Source organism: Tamandua tetradactyla, chromosome X (assembly GCF_023851605.1).
Source record: "Tamandua tetradactyla isolate mTamTet1 chromosome X, mTamTet1.pri, whole genome shotgun sequence".
NCBI classification, from domain to species: Eukaryota; Metazoa; Chordata; class Mammalia; order Pilosa; family Myrmecophagidae; genus Tamandua; species Tamandua tetradactyla.
The window spans coordinates 3392680-3412422 of NC_135353.1; the positions used below are offsets into that span (position 1 = coordinate 3392680).

Genomic DNA, 19743 nt, shown 5'->3' on the forward strand with positions numbered 1-19743 from the left:
TTTTGTTTTGTAGCGTACCATTTTGAGCCCCTTCTTATTTCCTTCTCCATATATTTTAGATAGTTCATTAAACTATGGGGCTTAAATTTGACATCCTAAATCTGTAATAATCACATTTTATTTATAACACCTTAGCTTCAGTACCATACACAAACACAGTTCCTATACCCCTCTATCCCCCACGTTTTTGTTGTACTTATTACAAGTAAAATCTTTATACATTGTCCAAAACCAAAGTTTTTCATTACTTTTTGAGCATTTGCATTTTAAAACCTTTGAAGTAAAACATGGAGTTGCATGCCCCAAAATACCATACAGTCGTAGTAGCAATTATAATTATGCTTGTGGTTACATTTACCAGAGATGTTTATTCTTTCATGTTGCTTTACCAGTCTATAGCGTTTTTTCCTTCCTGTCTGAAGAACTTCCTTTAGCATTGCTTGTAGGGTAGGTCTAGTGGTGGTGAACTCCCTTGGTTTATGTTCATCTGAGAATGTCATAATCATTCCCTCATTTCTTGAACAGTTTTTATTTCATAATATGATACACACACACACACACACAAAGCAAAGAAAGATAAAAGCAGTAATTTTCAAAGCACACTTTAACATGTAGCTACAAAACAGATCCCAGAGTTTGTCATCGGTTACCATTCCATCATCTCAGATTTTTCCTTCTAGCTGCTTCAAAACACTGGAGGCTAAAAGGAATATTAATATAGTGATTCAGCAGCAATACTTGTTTGCTAAATCCCATTTTCTCTGTTATACATCCTCCTTCTCCCTTAATCCCCCTCTCAATCTATAGGGACCCTTGGGGAATGCTCGTTCTGACTTTTTCATTCTGCGAAGGGATGTCCACACTAAAGGATGGGATGTAATCAACTGATAATCCTGGAGAGACTGGTCCCTCTGGGTTTCAGGATTTATCTGACCTAAGAACACTCTGGCAATTATATGTTCCAGGAAGGCAAACGTAGTGCATGAAACCTTTTTAGGGTCTCAGTTTGAGCTCTAAGTGTTCTTAAGAGTCAAGAGGAGTGATGTTGATTGGGGTCCAACAAACCATGGCAACCAGCACCATCCAACTGAAGCCTGCACAAGAGCAGCCTCCAGAGCAACCCCTCGACTCCACTCCATCTCTCCTGGCCACTGATGCCCCACTTCACCACACTTCTTTTCCTTCTTTTGATCAGGAAGGCATTGTCAATCCCATGGTGTCAGGGCCAGACTCATTCCTGGGAACCACACCCCACGTTGTCAGGATATCTTCACCCTTGAATGGCTTGTAGCACTTAGCAGGGAGAACAATGATTTTCCTTGCAGAATTGGGCTTAGAGAGAGCCCACATCTGAACAACAAAGAGGCTTCCTGGACCAATTCTTAGGCCTCATTATGGGTAGTCTTAGCTTCTCCCCTACAGAAATAAGTTTCATAAGAACAAACCTCAAAATCCAGGGCTTGGCCTATTTTCTTGGGAGTCCCCAATGATTGGGAGGTTTCCAGGGGGTTCCCAGATGGGAGAGTTTAATAGTTCTCTATGTATTTTCCCCTTCAGATCTTCAAGGGACTCTACCACTACTTTTTATCATCCCACCAAAGTCTGAGATGTATCCTGGCACTACACCAAGCTATAGAGAATTTCAAGGTCTCATTACCATTCTGGACTCCAGGAGTCCGGGCTGTCAAAATGAACTCTCCAGAAAGACTGATTCAACTATTGTTACAGAAAATTTAGGTTTCTAGATATAATAAACCTCTCTGCCTTTGATTTCATACAGAAGCTGAAGGTTTTGAGTACATACACTATCATCTTTTACCCTGCATTCTAACTTACTTGAAACCCAGACCGATTGACTTCATTTTAAACTCTAATTGAAACCTGATATCTTTCTCGGTTTCTTCAACTATTATGCTTTGCTAACTTTCAACTATTATGCTATGCTAACTTTCAGGTCTGCAACATGCCTTTACTGGGACCCAGGTGTCACAGAACTATAAGAGTTCCAGAGAAATACCAGCTGATACATACACAGTTCAGTGTCTCAGAATACAGAAGTACATCTACAACTTCATTCCAAATGTGGCTGCTATAAGGGCCCACAATCCAAACTTTCATTTTTTTTATAAGTATTTTCTGAGGGAGACTTTACCATATTTGTTCTTTTATTTCTGGCCCATTCTGCACATCCCATTATCCCCAAGGCTTATTCAGTTCGTCGTGTGCCCCTGAACAGCCCTGCTTTTTGTAGCTAACCATATTCCCTCATATAAGTGTGTCACCATTCACCATTGTACTTCACAGTCACTGTATCCTTTGGCTCCCTCCATCTATTGGGCATCATGGATAACATTCAAAATAAACAAACCATGTCTTAAAGTATCTTTGTTTGGTTCTACAATCAGCAGCACTATCAATTTTAGACAATTTTCATTGGTCCATAATGAAAAAAAAAACCAACAAACAACATCACCAACTATTAAATCAGAACTACCCCTTATCACTTGTCCCTCCGCCCCCCAGTTACTTGCCCCTGGTAGTGCTGTAGTACTGTTGATGTTCTCCTGTATACCCATTGGGCATATAATGCATTTTTAATATCCCCCTAGATCCCTCTACCATTGACTCTTTGCCCACTATCGAACCATTGAAATAGTTCATGTGAGAACTTATTTATAATTGTAAATTTGATCATTGGAATATATGGCACTACACATTCCCCTTCAATCATATTTACCTTCAATGTGGCAATGTTACTTATAAACCTGCTAATAAGTTATTGTCACATCTATCTGTTCCCTTGCACTTAGTTTCAACCTTTTTGGGTAAGTAACCTTTCTTCCATCTCTAGCTTTTGTGTACCTCTAGGTCTGCTGTCATTCTACAGTGTAACCTCTGAGATTACCTTTACCAGAGTAATAATAAAAAAATCATATCTGTCCTTTTGTGACTGACTTATTTCACTCTCATTATATCTTCAGGGTTCATCCATGGTGTCATATGTTTCTGGACATCATTTCATCTTGCTGCTACATAATACTCCACCATATGTATATACCACGTTTTGTTTATCTTTTCATCTGTTGATAGGCACTTGAATTGTTTCCATCTTTTGGCAATTGTGAATAGCGTTGCTATGAACATCGGTGTGCAAATGTCTGTTTGTGTCACTGCCCTCAGCTTTTCTGGGTATACTGAGTATTGGTATTGTGGGTCATAGTGCAACTCAATATTTGGCTTTCTGAGAAATCACCAAACTGACTTCCACAGCGGCTGCACCATTATATATTCCCACCAACAGTGAATAAGCATTCCTATTTCTCCATATTCTCTCCAACATTTGAAGTTGTGTTTGCTTAATAGAAGCCATTCTTATAGGTGTGAGGTGATATCTCATTATCATCTTAATTTGCATTTCCCTTATAGCTAATGAAAATGAACATCTCTTCATGTGCTTTTTAGCCATCTGTATTTGCTCTTCTGAAAAATGTCTATTCATATACTCTGCCTATTTTATAATTAGGTTGTTTGTTCTTTTGTGGTTGAGCTGTATAATTTCTTTATGTACATGGGATGTAAAGCCTTTATCTGGTATGTGGTTTCCAAATTTTTCTCCTGTTGAGTTGGCTGTCTCCTCATCTTTTTAACAAATTCTTTTAAGGCACAGAGGCTTTTGATCTTAAAGAGTTCCCATTTGTCTATTTTCTCTTTTGCTGTTTGTGCTTTGGGTACAAAGTTAAGAAGCTTTTACTATTACTAGATCTTGTATTCCCTGCATTTTCTTCTAGAACTTTTTTTTTGTATGCTGTATTGGGGGGAGGGTATCACATTTCATTCTTTTTCCATGTGACTATCCCATTATTGCAGTTGAATTTTTTGGAGGGGGGAGGTGCACGGGCTGGAAATCGAATCTGGGTCTCCTGCATGGCAGGTGAGAAGTCTACCCTTGCACCCCCACCCCCTGAACTTTTATAGTACTGACTCTTACATTTAGGTCTTTAATCAGTTTTTTTTTTTTTTTTTTTTTTTTTAAATTTTATTATTTTTTGTTTGTTTTGTTTGTTTTTTTTTTACATGGGCTGGGGCCGGGAATCGAACCGGGGTCCTCCGGCACGGCAGGCAAGCACTCTTGCCCGCTGAGCCACCGCGGCCCGCCCTCTTTAATCAGTTTTGAATTAATTTTTTTATAGGGTGTAAAGTAGTGATCCTGTTTTGGCTATTGATATCCAATCCTTCCATGCCCATTTATTTTAAAGACTATTCTGTCCCAATTCAGTGGATTTGGGGGCCTTATCAAAGATCAAATGGCCATAAATTTGGTGGTCTACCTCTGCATTCTTCATTCTACTCCATTGGTTGAAATGTCTATCTTTGTGCCAGTAGCATGCTCTTTTGACCACTGTGGCTTTGTAGTCAAGAAGTGATAGTCCTTCCACTTTGCTTTTCTTTTTTACTTCGGCTATTCACAGTCTCTTTCCGTTCCATATAAATTTGATAACCAGCTTTTCCAAGTCTTCAAAGTAGGTTGTTGGGATTTTGATTGGTATTGCTTTGAATCTGTACACCAGTTTGAGTAGAACTGACATCTTAACAGCATTCAACCTTCCTTTCCATGAGCATGGAATGCCTTTCTATGTATTTAAGTCATTTTTTATTTCTTTTAGCAATTTTTTGGTAATTTTCTATGTATAAATCCTTGACATCCCTGATTAGGCTTATTCTTAGATACCTGATTCTTCTGGTTGCTATTTTGAATGGAATTTATTTCCTTAATTGTCTCCTCAGACAATTATAGCACAATTGCTTGTGTGTAGAAATGTTACTGATTTTTGTACATTAATTTTCTATCCTGCCACTTTGATGAATTTGTTTATTAGCTCAAGTAGCTTTGATAAGCTACTTGATGTAGACTAATGTAGATTTCTCAGGGTTTTCTAAGTATAGGATAATGCCATCTGCAAATAATGAAAGTTTTATTTTTTCTTTTTTTATTTGGATGACTTTTATTTCTTTTTCCTTTAATCACTCCAGCTAGGACGTCTAATACAATGTTGAATAATATTGGTGACAGTGGCATCCTTGTCTCATTCTTGATCTTAGGGGAAAGGCTTTCAATTTCTCACTGTAAGTATAAGGCTGGCTATGGGCTTTTCATATATGCCCTTCATGACATTGGGAAAGTTTCCTTAATTTTTATCAGGAAAGGATGCTGGATTTTGTCAAATGCTTTTTCAACATCAATTGCTATGATCATGGGATTTTTCCCTTTTGATTTGTTAATGTGCTGTATTACATAGATTGATTTTCTTATGTTGAACCACCCTTGTATTCCTGGCCTAAACCCCACTTGGTCATGATGTATGAATCTTTTAACGTGTCATCAGATTCAATTTGTTAGTATTTTGTAAAGAATTTTTGCATGTATGTTCATTAGGTAGATCAGTCTGTTTTCCTTTCTTGTAACATCTTTATCCAATTTTGGGATTAGGGTGATGTTAGCTTCATAAACTGAGTTAGGTAGTGTTCGTTTTTTCCTTAATTTTTTGCAAGAGTTTGAGCAGGATTGGTGTTAGTTCTTTTTGGAATTCTCCTGTGAATCCAGCTGGTCCTGGGCTTTTCTTTGTGGGAAGATTTTTGATGACTGAGTGAATCTCTTTACTTGTAATTGGTTTGTTGAAATCTTCTGTTTCTTCTCAAGTCAGTATGGGTAATTCATGGGTTTTAAGAATGTGTCCATTTCATCTGAGTTATCTAGTTTGTCAGCATATAGTTATTCCTAATATTCTCTTATGATTTTTAAAATTTGTTCATCATCTGTGGTATTTTCTTATTTCTTATTTCTTATTTTTGATTTTCTCCCTCTTATTTGTGATTTTCTTTAATTGCATCCTTTCTCTTCTTTTGTCAGTCTAGCTAAGGGTCCATAAATTTTTTTAGGGGTGTACAGTCCAGAAATTGAACCTGGGTCTCCCACATGAAGGGTGAGCATTCTACCACTCAACCACCCATGCACCCCCAGGTGTCAATAAATTATATTGATTTTCTCAAAGAGCCAACTTTTGGTTATGTTGATTCTTCGTATTGTTTTATTGCTTCTCCAGTTTGTTTATTTCTGCTTTAATCTTTATTATTTCTCTTCTTTCATTTGCTTTGATAGTTTGATATTCTTTCTCTAAATTCTCCAGGTGAGAACAATCAAATCCTTAAGATTTGCTCATTCTTGTTTTTTAACATAGGCATTTAGTGCAATAAATTTCCCTCTCAGCTCTGCCTTTGCCACATACCATAAATTTTGATATTCTCCCTCTTTTTTTGTATGCTGTATGGTGGGTGTCACAGTTCATCTTTTTTTCCATGTGAATATTCTGTTATTGCAACACCATTTGTTGAAATTTTTTGTTGGTTTATTTTTATTTGTTTTGGGAATGTATGGGCCAGGAATAGAACCCAGGTCTCCCACATGGCAGGTGAGAATTCTACCATTGAACTACCCCTGCACCCCCTCCCTCATTTTTGTAAGGCAGTGTTACCATATATAAAATTACTGGTTTTCCCAGTGCCTGCCCATGCAAAAAAAGAAAATCTTGGCTAGCAATTGTTTTATTAAATATTTCATCCCACAGTCTCTTGTATCCATGGTCTCTGGTGAGAAATTGGCAGTTGTTTTTATTGAGGGTTTGCTCTCACATCTTTCAGAATTTCTCCTTGTCCTTGGCATTCAACAGTTTGACTAGGCATGGTTCTCTTATCTAAGTGTGCTTCTACTCAAGTTTATCCTGTTTGGGTTTTGTTGTGCTTCTTGAATGTGCATATTCATGTCTTTGATTGTTTGTTTTATTCTTTGTTTCTCATTTTGTGTATTCATGACTTTTCTTAAGTTTGGGACGTTTTCTACCATTATTTCTTTGAAATGTTCCTTCTATGCTTTTATACTCTCCTCCTTCTGGGACTCCCATAATGCATATATTGGTATGCTTGATGATGTATCATACGTGTCATAGGCTCTGTTCGCTTTTTTCATTCTTTATTTTTTCTGCTCCATAGCCATAATCATTTCAATGTTTTGGAATTCATTTATTGTTTATTCTGGCAGCCCCAGTCTGTGTTGAAATTCTCTAGGCAGCTTTTAATTTGTTACTGTGGTCTTCAACTCCAGTCTTCCTGTTTGGTTTATTTATTTTATTAAAGTATTTTTATTTATTCCTCTTGAACTGAGCCCCATCTTCCTCTTGGGGAAGATAATAACTTTGGGAGTTAGCTCCTTTCACCTGACAAGTACTTTTCTCTCAGACAAGCTTAATTTCACCCTTGTCTGGGACAGTGCTGGAACCTGAGTGGGCTTCCATTCTATCTAATGTGCTAGCTGTTAAAGAATAGAAATAAAGCAAAAAAAAAAAAAAGCCTTTTAAGAGCCAGACCCCTGCTCCTTGGGTTTGTCAATCAAGAGCTTATGTGTTATGTTATGTTGGTACATGGCTCTGTATATCTCCAGACTCTGTGTGCCCGCTTTTCTTGGGGTCCAACCCTTTTCCAATATTTTGTGCTGTTCGACTCAAAAAGCCTCATTTTTTCCCCACGAGCCCTGCCCCCTCCCCACCGAGGCAAAAACTCTTAGTGCCTTTATTGCTTATTCCAGGTTTATCTGTGCTGGAAACCTGTTTTCAGTAATCAGAATTTGTTAATTAATGATGCAGTTGGAACTTGGTTGAGCTAAGCCTTTGGTAAATATTAGTAAAGTCTGTTTCTCTTCCTCTTGGGGAACCCACCTGTCGTGCCTGTGAGGGAGGGGCACTGGCTTCTGCAGCTTGAGGTAGTTACAGTTCTGTGTGAGATCTCGGGTTCTCAGGCTTTCCACCTTCTCCAGACTGGCATACACTGTGTGTTGGGTCACTGATGTAGCCCCAGCAGTTGCTCTTTACTGTTCCTGACTATTTACTAGCTGCTCTGGAGAATGAACTAAATTCCACACCTCAGTAAGCTGCCACCTTGCCCGCAATCTATCCTTTAGTTCTATCTCTATGTTCCCCTTTATCCCTTGAGCATATTCTGGGTCTGGGTTATTTTTTCCAAGTCTTTTGCTGGTATGTCCAAAATCTGGTCTTTCTCCTTTATGGTTTCTACATTTTTATCTTATTCCGTTGGATTGGCCACCATTTCCTGTTTCTTTTGTTTGTCTTGTAATTTTGTTGCACACTATACATTTTAATATTTTAATCCTTCAGCTCTGGGGTTTAGTTCCTGAGTTTTCTGTTGTTTATGTCTGTTTCCAGCAAGTGATATGACTGAGAGTGCCAGGGACTAAAAAGGACAAAAAAAAAGCAATGCAAAAAACACCTTTGCAAATGGGTTCTGTGTTAGCTGGTGTTCTCCTTCAGAATTTAATTCTCCTATCAAGATAATCACTCCAAGGCTAAAGTTAAGTGTAGGTTCCTCTCTTTCTTTTCTGAGCCTGTGTCTTGTCTTGAGCTTTTGCTGGTTTGTGGCCTTACGAGTTTCTCCATTTACTGAAATTTGAATGTCCCATCCACTCCCTAGGAGATAGTCCTTCACACCCTTGGGAGCTTTATTGTATATCTTAGTGGTGTAATCCTTTGCCCCAAAGCACTTTGATTGTACGTTTTAATGTTGGTAATCCTTTGCCCCAAAGTACTTTGACTTATGTTTTCAGGGACTCACTGGGGCAGAGCCAGTAAGGTGAGATTTCTGACACTGAGCCCACCATCACACTGCACTCTCCTACTGTTTTTAAAGTTGTGTTTTCTTGATTTGGCAAAGTTGTGTTTTCTTGATTCGGCACTCACCCCATTAATGCAATCCTTTCATTGTTTTCCGGGGTTTGAGTAAGATGGCTCTGCCAGTTTTGTAATTGTCCAGAGCTTCTGTGGGGGAAGGCACCCTGGACTATCCCATACCATCATTTTGTTCCTAGTTTGTTGTGCACATATTGTTGGGTTTTTTGTTGTATGCTGTATGCTGAGGGTCACATTTCATTCTTTTTCCATGTGTCTGTCCTGTTATTCAGCACCATTTGTTGACTTTTTGGGTGGGGGCTAGAGCATGAGCTTGGAATCAAACCTGGGTCTCCCTCATGGCAGTTGAAAATTTTACCACTGAACTACCCTTGCACCCTGCAAATGTTTTTAAAGTGTTATGCAAATCTGAAGAATCCAAATGAAGGGGTAAATTATGTCTAAACTTCCATAAGAAAAAAAAGAATATCTCTTTAAGAAACTCAAAAGCTGTAGGCTTTTTAAGCAAGAAGGCATATTGAAGTTGACATGAAAGTAGCATGGGAATAATCTTGATTTATTTCTAATTTTTAAAGCAATCATTTGAAAACTCCAGTGCTTTAATCAGTATTAAAGCATGATTATTTTCTTCCTTCCTTCATTTACTTATTCACTCAGCCAATAAAGATTTAGGGGAGATAGTGAGGATGGGAGGTACAGAAGAGAAATGCAGGAAAGGAAGATTGTCTTTTCTCCTAGGTTTAGGATGCTGTTCTTAGGTATTTCACATTATTTTAATTTAATTTACATTTATTGCATTTATATTTATTGCCTTTACATTTATTTACATTATTTTTATCATTGGACAAGATATGTACATGTTGGTTTTCTTCAATGGGTTGAAATGATATTTTCTATTGAAATATAATGAATCAAAATAATTTTCTATGATGTTTTTTTCTCCTCTCCTTTATAGCAGCTACATGCTTGTTTTCTCTGTGGATCTAAGAATGACAGCTTGAACTTTCCACTAGCCAGAGAACTCTTTGGTTCACTGTAGCAGAGCTCAGGGGGTTGCATTTAAGAAAAAGTAGGATTACTTTAACCATGTTGTCTCTCTGATAACGACAATAGCATATTCCAGCTTCTGTGCCTCTGTACCTATATTCCCTCTGTGCTCCTCACACTATTACTTCACCTTAGCTTCCAGAATACTTTATGTAAATACCCTTATGGAATTTAAACATTTTTACCTTGTATTCTAGTTATCTTTTTACAAGTCTGATTTCCCAAAGAGTAGGTGGCTGTATCGGCTTTATCTTATTCTCTGGGGTCTGCCATAGAATCCAACTTAGCAACTATCATTAGAAGGTTAAATAGAGTTAGGATGCCAATTCTATATAGATTCCAACAGCTTAGTTTGTAGAAATGTAAAACCAATCATCAAATTAATTTGGAAGGGCAAGGTGCTCCAAATAATCGAAAACAACTTGAGAAAGTAAAATGAAGTTGCAGGACTCACACTTCTTGACTTTAAAGCATATTACAAAGCTACAATGGTCAAAACTGCATGTTACTAGCATAAGGATAGATACATTGACCAATGGCATAGAATTACAGTTCATAAATAGACCCTCATATCTATGGTCAGTTGATTTTTGACAAGGCGACCAAGTTTGCTCAAGTGGAACAGAACAGTATCTTCAACAAATGGTTCTTGGAGAACATGAAAGAGGACCCATATCTCACACCTTATGCAAAATTAACTCAAAATGAACCAATGACCTAAACATTAGAGCTAGAACCATAAAACTCTTAGAAGAAAATGTAGGGAAGCATCTTAAAGATCATGTGGTACCAGATGCTTTCCTAGCCCTTACTCCCAAAGCACAACCAGTGAAACTAGGAATAGATAAATGGGGTCTTCTCAAAATTGAATATTTTTGTGCTTTAAATGGCTTTTGTCAAGAAAGTAAAAAGATAGCTTACTCAATGGAAGAAAATATTTTGAACCACATATCTGATAAGAGTTTAATATTCAGAATATATGAGTTTAATATTCAGAAATATATTCAGAATATATACAATTGAACAATAAAAAGACAAAAAAAATTGGCAAAAGACGTGGAAGACATTTTTCCAAAGAGGAAATACAAATAGCTGAAAGAACACATGAAAAAGATGCTCAAAATCACTAGCTTTTAGGGAAATGCAGATCAAAACTACAATTAGTCATCCTTTTACACCTACTAGAATGACCATTATTTAAAAAACCAAAATAAAATCATGTATTCACTGCTAGTGGTAATGTAGCATCACCACTCAGGGAGGCAATTTGGCAGTTCCTCAGGAAGCTAAGTATAGAACTACTATATGATCCAGCCATGCCATTATTAGGTATATACGCAGAAGAACTGAAAGCAGGTACACGAATAGACATTTACACACTGGTATTTATAGTGGTATTATTCATGATTGCCAATAGCTGGAAACAGCCCAAGTGTCCATCAGCTGATGAGTGGATAAGCAAAATGTGGTATATACATATGATGGAATATGTGTGTACATTCAGCTGTAAGAATGATGGAAGTCCTGATGCATACAAAACAAGGATGAACTTTAAGGATATTAGATTGAGTGAAATAAGTCAGACAGAAAAGGAAAAATTTTGTTTGGTCTCATTAATGCAAACTGATTGTAATGAACAACCTCTGGAAGTTAATATTTTGAGTATAGATTATCAGGGGTTAGAAAGAGGGTAGAGTATGCACAGATGATTCGTCTAATGTGTACAGAATGCTTAATAAGGTTGATTGCAAATGTTTGGAAATGGATAGCACAATACTGAGTGATGATAGCACAATACTATAACTGTAATTAACAATGCTGAGTATGAGTATGGTTGGAAGGGGAAGGCCAGAGTCATGTATGTTACTAGAAGAAAATCTAGAGAAGATAACATGGGACTGTATAACATAGCAAAACCTATGGTGGACAATGACTGTGGTTAATTGTACAAATATAAGAAAGTTCCTACATGAACTTGAAGAAAAGTACAGCACTATTACAAGGTGTTAATAATACAGTGGTGTATAGATAAAAATACAGTTGGTGCAAACTAAGAAGTATAGTGAACAGTAACATTGCAGTATTCTTTTATCAGTTGTAATGAAGGCACTATACCAAAGCTAAACATCGATAATAGGGGGTATTAGGGGTATGGGATTTTTTTTTGAAGAAGTGAGAATGTTCTCATATTGATTGTGGTGGTGAATGTATAAGTATGTGATTATAGCAAGAGGCATTGATTGTACACTTTAGGTGGACTTTATGGCATGTGAATAAAACTGTTAAAAAAGATACTGTTTATTAAATGTGAAATGGATAAATGGGATTTGATCTACATATGACTTTTCGGGAAAGAAGTGTTACCTGATGAGGGGATGAATAACTTTACTTCTACAACTGAGTTCAGATATGTTTTAAATAACCTATGTGGTAAAGAGAACTTATTAAGATATAGAATTTTCTTTTGCTAACCTTTTCTCTTCAACATGTTCATTTTACTCCTTTTCTTAAAGATGAACCATCAATTACTTTTTAAGTTTCTGATTCTTCATTTATAATGAGTGTTTTAGTTGATTCTTATGAACATGGTTCTTTTTTAACATTTTTTATTGTGAAATATAATATATATACAAAAAAGCAATAAGTTTCAAAGTATATTTTAGGAAGTAGTTATAAAACATTTCAAAATTTGGTATGGATTACAGTGGAACATGGGTTTAATTGATGAAAAGAGGGAGAGGAAAAGAGTAGTTAGAGAAGAATGTGCCCACTGGCTTCAGCCAACTGGAGGTAAAGAACAGCTGGCTCTTTGAGATCAGTTTTGCACATAATCAGTGAGTAGCTGAAATAGATAGGACAAGGTTATGATTTGTGAAGGGTAGACAGGGAAATTTCTCTGTGTAAATATCTAACTCTAGGAGACATTCAGGAACAATATTCTCAATGACGTTTTCTGGGATTTTGAGTGAGTCTAAGAGTATCAGTCTTGGTTTGATGCCACATTATACTTTATGACAATAGTAACAGTCAGAGGAGCTCTGGGAGAACTCTTGGAGGGAAGAAGTTCAGCAAGGGCTGGAAATCGATAGTCTCCAACCATTGGAGCAGGCAGGGGTGTGGAAGAGGCAGATAGAATGCTCTTCAAGACCCCCTCCAAAAACCAGACTATTTCTATACTTAGCCTTGGTGCTGTTTAGAGTCTTGAAATATACAGGAATGTCACTCTTTGCTATTGACCAAGGATTCTCAAATATTCAAATCCTGTGTCTCACTAATCCCTGTCAAGGGACTGTGTGCCTCTCCATGATGGAAGGACATTGATGTATTTACAAACAATTTGTCAGTATATTTATGATTTTTGGTGGATTTCAAAGATGTGATCAGTTGTAGAAAGGTTATTGAACATAAATGTTACTGCCACAGAACATCAAAGTAATTTGTTGGCAGATAGAGTAACAGAAGTTGGAAGAAACATTAAGGGTTGTCCATACTTATTTCTTGTGATTGGAAGGTTCTAGATGGAGAATTGGGGGTGGAGGTCACAGAGAGTGTGGGCAGCAGACAGCATTTGACACTTACAGATATTGAAAGAGGGCCAGTGTTAGGTAATGGAGAGACAGTACAATATAGCAAACAAGTGCTTGGGCACTTGCTGCTGGCTCTCAGGGTGGCCTTGGGAAAGTTAGCTGAGCTCTCTGGACTTCATTTGGAAAATGGGGAAGATAGTAATAATGCCTGGCATGTAGTAAGTGCTTAATAAATGTCATCTAATGCTATGATTATTTTTAACTTTTTACAGTCTTACTACTGTAGATCTAAATTCAGTGAATATAATTGAACCTGAGTCCCACCCTAAGGGAGGTTAAGTTTATTGTTTACATTTTTTTTTTGCATGGGCAGGCACCAAGAATCAAATCCTGGCCACGGTTGCACCACCTTATTGCTTAAATTTGAAAATGGTTTATAATGAGGATGGCTTCATCTCTGAGGAACTCTTATGGCAAGGGGCCTTAAGATAGTTTTCTAGCTAAGTCCCAGTCTAGTTTCTTTGTGTAAATGGAAAAGTTTGCAGTAGTTTTCCATCATACATTTCTTTTGGATTCACAGACAATTTTAATGTTGATGAAATCCTTTTTAATTGAAGGGTTATAATTACTGATTTAAATGCCTCCTCTTATTGACTGTGAACTACAGGAGGGCAGAGACTATGTCATTGGCATTTCCAAGCCACATAGTGGGCACACCATGAATGTGCCGAAATAAAAGTACATTACTTAGCTTTTTAAGTTATGGTGCTTTCATATGTCCTAGTACTAAAAGAATTCAAAGTCTACGGAAAATAAAAAGAGATCTAAAGGAGATATAATAATACTGATGGTTCCTTTTAATTCTTAACTAGATTTTTAAAAATTCCAATTTGGAAAAGATTATACATTTAATGTATTAATAGAAAATCAAGGTTAATGTACAGTGGCATAACTAGAAATTTATGGAACATGAGCAGTAGTTTTGGACTCCTCTTCCAAGCCCAACAGTAGAGCACTCTCATTGGGAAGGAAAGGCTAGCCTTGGTAATAGAGACGGAAGAATAAGTCAGGGGAAGATGGCATCAGCCAGGCCATCCAAAAGAAAAACAGTTTTGTACCCATGGATCTTCCGTTATTTGAGCCCCTTTCCTCCATCTCAGGAATTGGTACTTCTGTAAGGATTGATTTCTATGTTTATTATGAGAAAGTACTTTGGAAATAATGAAAAAACAATAAGTACTACAGACTGGCTTCTACTCACAATCTTAAAAATCTTGTTACCTAGATGTCTATAGGGCTTATTTTTTGCATTTCATCCTTGTTCAGCTACTGCAGTTAGCAAAGGTAATGTGCACATTTGAGCAGCAGAGACTTTAGACCAATTCTGCTTTTTCAGAAAGTGAAGTCTTTCAGAGTTGCCTTTGTTATTTTAGTGGAAATCATAGCAATGCTGGACTTCTCTTTGCTTCCACTGGGTGTGGGTTGGAGTAGCCCTGTACAATTAAAGATAGTATTGGAAATGGCGCTGGATGTGAAAACTTGGAATCCTTATATCTTGTAAAAACTTCCATGTTACATGGAACATGGAAGTTTTTACAAAATAAAACCATCCTATAACCCTTTGAAATGTATTTATACGTGATGGAGTTGGTAAACCTCATGTTAAACTTACTTTGGAAATTGAATAGACTGCATTTCTCTGAAAGCATTTCTCCCCCAAAGTCCTGGGGCTTTCAGGGACCACATTCCCATAATTTTTGGCATTCTAAATTGCCATTTGCTCTCTTCTTCTGTGTGGATGTATAGGACTATATTCTGTCACTGTGAACTTTGTAAAGAGAAGGGAAAGCTGTCAAGGTCAAACAGTTTGTACCAAACACTCTCACAATAGGCAACATAAACTGATTTTCTGTATAATTTTTGTACCTCTGCACATTTAATTAGATTGAAAAAATTTCCAGTACTTTGTGTATACAAGTTGAATTAGATATAATCCCTGCCTTCAGAGAGCTTACATTCTAGTGGAAGAATAAGATAAATACACACAGGACAGAATATGATAAATACTGTTAGAGGTACAAGCAGTTTGTATAGGGATCTTCAAAAAGAAGACTTAGGGGAAATCTGGGAAGACTTCTTGGAAGCAGTGACATGGGTATAGAAGGCAGTCTAGTGTGGTATTTAGCTCTGATACTAGACTCTTTGAATTTAAATCGAATATGTAGCATATTAGCTAAGTGATCTTGGCCTACATTTCTGTGCCTCAATCTATAAACTGAAAAGGATAACATTCGAGTCTACCTCACAGAGATGTAGCTAGAACCAAGTAAGTTACTTGCCACTGAATCCTTTGAGCAGTGCTTCTCCATGAGTCTGAGGATAACAAGGGAGTCAGGGAATTCTTTAGGAGAAGGGACAGATCAGGTTGATGTTTTAGGCAGATCCTGCTGCCCTGTAGGTGAGGATGGACAGGAGAGGGGCAAGAGTGAAGGCCATTAAGGAGGAGGTGGCCGTAGTAACTGAGGCTGAGAGACCTCAGCTTGAGAACTGGCATCAAGGATAGGTAGGAGTAGGGAGATGTGAGCCACAGTGCAGAGGTGGGATCCATAGGCAGGCCGTAGGAGCTGATTGGATGGTGACAAAAGAGGGCAGAGAAGGGAGAGTTAAGAAAGATACCTTGGAAACCTTCATTTGCAGGAATAGAGAGATGACATCCCCACTTGAGAGGTTTGTCATATACCTGGGTGATTCTCTCCTTATATCTTAATTGACAATAAATGAAGAAATTTAATTCTGGAGAACTTCTTATATTTCAACCAAGGGAAGGTAAAGTTGAATTCTGTTAGTAAAAAAGGAAGGGGAAATAGCAAACATTTATTAAAAACCTACAATGTGACAGGTACTGTGCTAGGCATTTTGGAATATTACTTAATTTGATCCTTGTCTCTCTGTATTAGAATCTTCACAGATTAGACAACTAAGACGTAAAGAGGTGAGTAGTGGAATCAAAGGCAGACAGTTGTTCATTTATGATTCCAAGTCCTCTTGTCTTTCCACTGCACCATGTAGAGTTTTTGCTATTTGACTATACTTCTGACTCATTAGCTAGTTTTTATTCTTTGAGTTTATTCATTTAACCATTATTAGTCACATACTTGTTATACTGCTTAGGCCCCAGGAGTAGTGTTATTGCAGAATAAGCTTAGGCAAGTTCTTCCTGCTTTTTTATTTTATTTTTTTTATATTTTATGTATTTAATTCTGAGGCAGTTTAATAAGAGTATGTGCATTCAGCATAAAAGATTTTCAGTTTCACATTTTTCTTATTCAAAAAGCTTTAAAAACTGGTTTTATATTACAACAAAAAGGCACTATATATAGTTTATTGAGCCTCTTCCAGGAACTGTGGAAAGTACACACGTCATCTCTTTCTTCAAAAAAAAAATTACTCTTTTTGATTTGTTAATACGTACAAAAGTAGAAATTTCAAAGGCAAAAAAGGGAATAGAGTTTAAAAAGGTTTCTTGTTTATCTTTTTCTTTTAAACATTATTATTTTGAAATACTTTCAAACTTATAGGGAAGTTTAAAAATAATGGCAGCCTAATACAGAGAACTGCAGTCTACCCTTGTGTCTCCCAGATATCCAGATCCACCAATTTTAACATTTTCCATATTTACTGTATCATTCTATCCATAAATCTGTCAATTCGTCTATCTACCCATCTATCAATCTATTTTTCTTCTGCTTATATACTTGTCAATACATTTTCTGAACACTTGAGTGTAGGTTGTATACATCATGCTCCTTGAATACTTACTGCTGCCATCTACATTTCCTAAGAGGATGCTTGCTTATGTGTCCACCTTAACCACAGATATCAAGTTCAAGAAATTTAACATCGATGTTAATTTTGCAGTCTATATACTGATTTTTTCATAGGTCTCAGCAATGTCCTTTTGAGCATTCTCTCTTTCCTTGCTAGATCTTATCCAGGATCACGTTTTGCATTTAATTGTCATTGTCTCTTTATTCACTCCTTCTTTCTCTCATTTTTGAACTGCAGGCACATCGGTACAACATAAATTTTCCTATCTCAACCATTCCCAAGCATACCATTCAGAGGGCTTTCCGAATGTGATTATTCTGAATGTGATTCTGAATAATCACATTCACCATATTCCAGTACCCTCACCACCCTCCCGTCTCCCCAAACAGAAAGCCAACATCCGTTATGTATTAACTCCCCATTCCCCTGTCCCCCACCCCTGGCAACCTGTACTCTAATATCTATCACTTTGAGCTTGCATATTATTCAATATTTTCTTTGTAGTTACCATGGAACTTAAATTTAATATCCTAAATCTACAATAATTTTGTTTGCTTTGCTACCAACTTAACTTCAGTAGCATATTCAAACCATGTTCTTATACCCCTTCATACCCCCACCTTTACACAGTTCTTATCATAAATTCCATGTTTATACATTATGCATCCAAAACCACTGATTTCTCAATACATTTTATGTATTTGATTTTTGGATTCCTTAGGAATTAAAAAGTGGAGTTTGTACAAACCAAAAATACAGTAGTACTGGCATTTGCATTTACCCCTGTTGTAACCGCTGCAGGAGATCTTTATTTCTTCATGTAGCTTTGATCTATTGTCTTTTCCTTTCAACCTCCAGAACTCTCTTTACCATTTCTTATAGGGCCTGTCTAGTGGTGAACTCTCTCAGCTTTTGTTAATCTGGGAATCTCTTAATCTCTTCCTTATGTTTTTTAACTTTTTTCTTTTTTGTGAAAAAGAACATATATACAAAAAGGCAATACATTTCAAAGCACATTGTAACAATTAGTTGTAGAACAGATTTCAGAGTTTGGTATGGGTTACAATTCCACAATTTTAGGTTTTTACTTCTGGCTGCTCTAAAATACTGGAGACTAAAAGAAATATCAATATAATGATTTAGCAATGATACTCATTTGTTAAACCCTGCTTTCTGTATATAACTCCACCATCACCTTTGATTTTTCTCCCACTCTTTAGGGGTATTTGGGCTATGCCCATTCTAATTTTTTCTTAACGATAATGTGGGATGGAGGATGGAACTAGTTGATGTTTTGGAGAAGCTGGGCCCTCTAGGTTTCAGGACTTATCTGGTCTAGGGACCCAGTTGGAGGTTATGGGTTTCTGGAAAGTTACCCTAGTGCATGGAACCTTTGTAGAATCTTATACAATGCTCTAGGTGTTCTTTAGGATTGGTAGGAATGGTTTTGGTTAGGGTTTGGCAAGCTTTGATAGGTAGCAATGTCTAACTGAAGCTTGCATAAGAGTGACCTCCAGAACAGCCTCTCGACTCTCTTTGAACTCTCTCAGCCACTGATACCTTATTTGTAACACTTCTTTTCTCCATTTGATCAGGATGGCATTGCTGATCCCACAGTGTTATCGCCAGGCTCATCCCTGAGAATCATCTCCCATGCCTCCAAGGAGATTTTCGCCTCTGGTTGTTGTGTCCCATGTAGAGGGGGATGAGCAATGATTTCACCTGCAGTGTTGTCGCCCTCATTTTTGAAAGACAGTTTTTCCATACGAAGAATTCTTGGTTGGCCATTTTCTGCTTTCAGCGCTTTAAATATGTCTTGCCACTACCTTCTTGCCTCCATGGTTTTCCATGAGAAACTAGCACTTAATATTATTTAGTGTCTCTTATACATGACATATTGATTTTCTGTTGTGGCTTTCAGCATTCTCTCTTCAACTTTTGCTTTCTACAGTTTGATTATAATGTGTCATGATATGCATCTATTTGGGTCTATCCTATTTGGAGTTTGTTGAACATCTTGAATGTGTATATTCCTGTCTTTCATTAAATTTGGTAAAAGTTCAGCCATTATTTCTTTGAATATTTTCTTGTTCCTTTTCTCTCTCTCCTCCTGGGACTCCCACAGTGCATATATTGCTACATTTGATTGTGTCACACAGTTTCCTCAGGCCATGCTCACTTTTCTTCATACTTTCTTCCCTCTGCTCCTTATTCTGGATGATTTCAACTGTGTTATCTTCCAGTTCATGGATTCTTTCTTTTTTCCAGCTCCAATATGATATTGAACCCCTGTAGAAAATTTTAAACTTCTCTTATTGTGGTCCTTAGCTCTGTTTTGTTCCTTTCATTAATTTCCATCTCTTTATTGCTGTTTTCTCTGTGTTCATCTTTTGTTTGCCTAATTCCTTTCGCTCTTTGTCTGTGTTTTCCTTTAGCAGTTTGAACAGATTTAGGACCATTTTATTTAAGCATCTCATGCCACCATCTTGATCGGGGTGGGGTTCCCCTCTTTTTGCTTTGTTTGTCTTGTACTTAATGATGTTTACTTTTCATTAGAATGAGGTTTTTTTTTCACTTTTGAGTGATTTTTA

The 19743-nt window shown here is 37.0% G+C and overlaps 1 protein-coding gene across 4 annotated transcripts in view; it reads left to right on the plus strand.

Annotated features, from left to right (window-relative positions):
- The window catches only part of PASD1 (PAS domain containing repressor 1), a 140514-nt gene that overhangs the window by 26881 nt on the left and 93890 nt on the right, over positions 1-19743 (plus strand). The gene's annotated exons all lie outside the window — the stretch shown is intronic.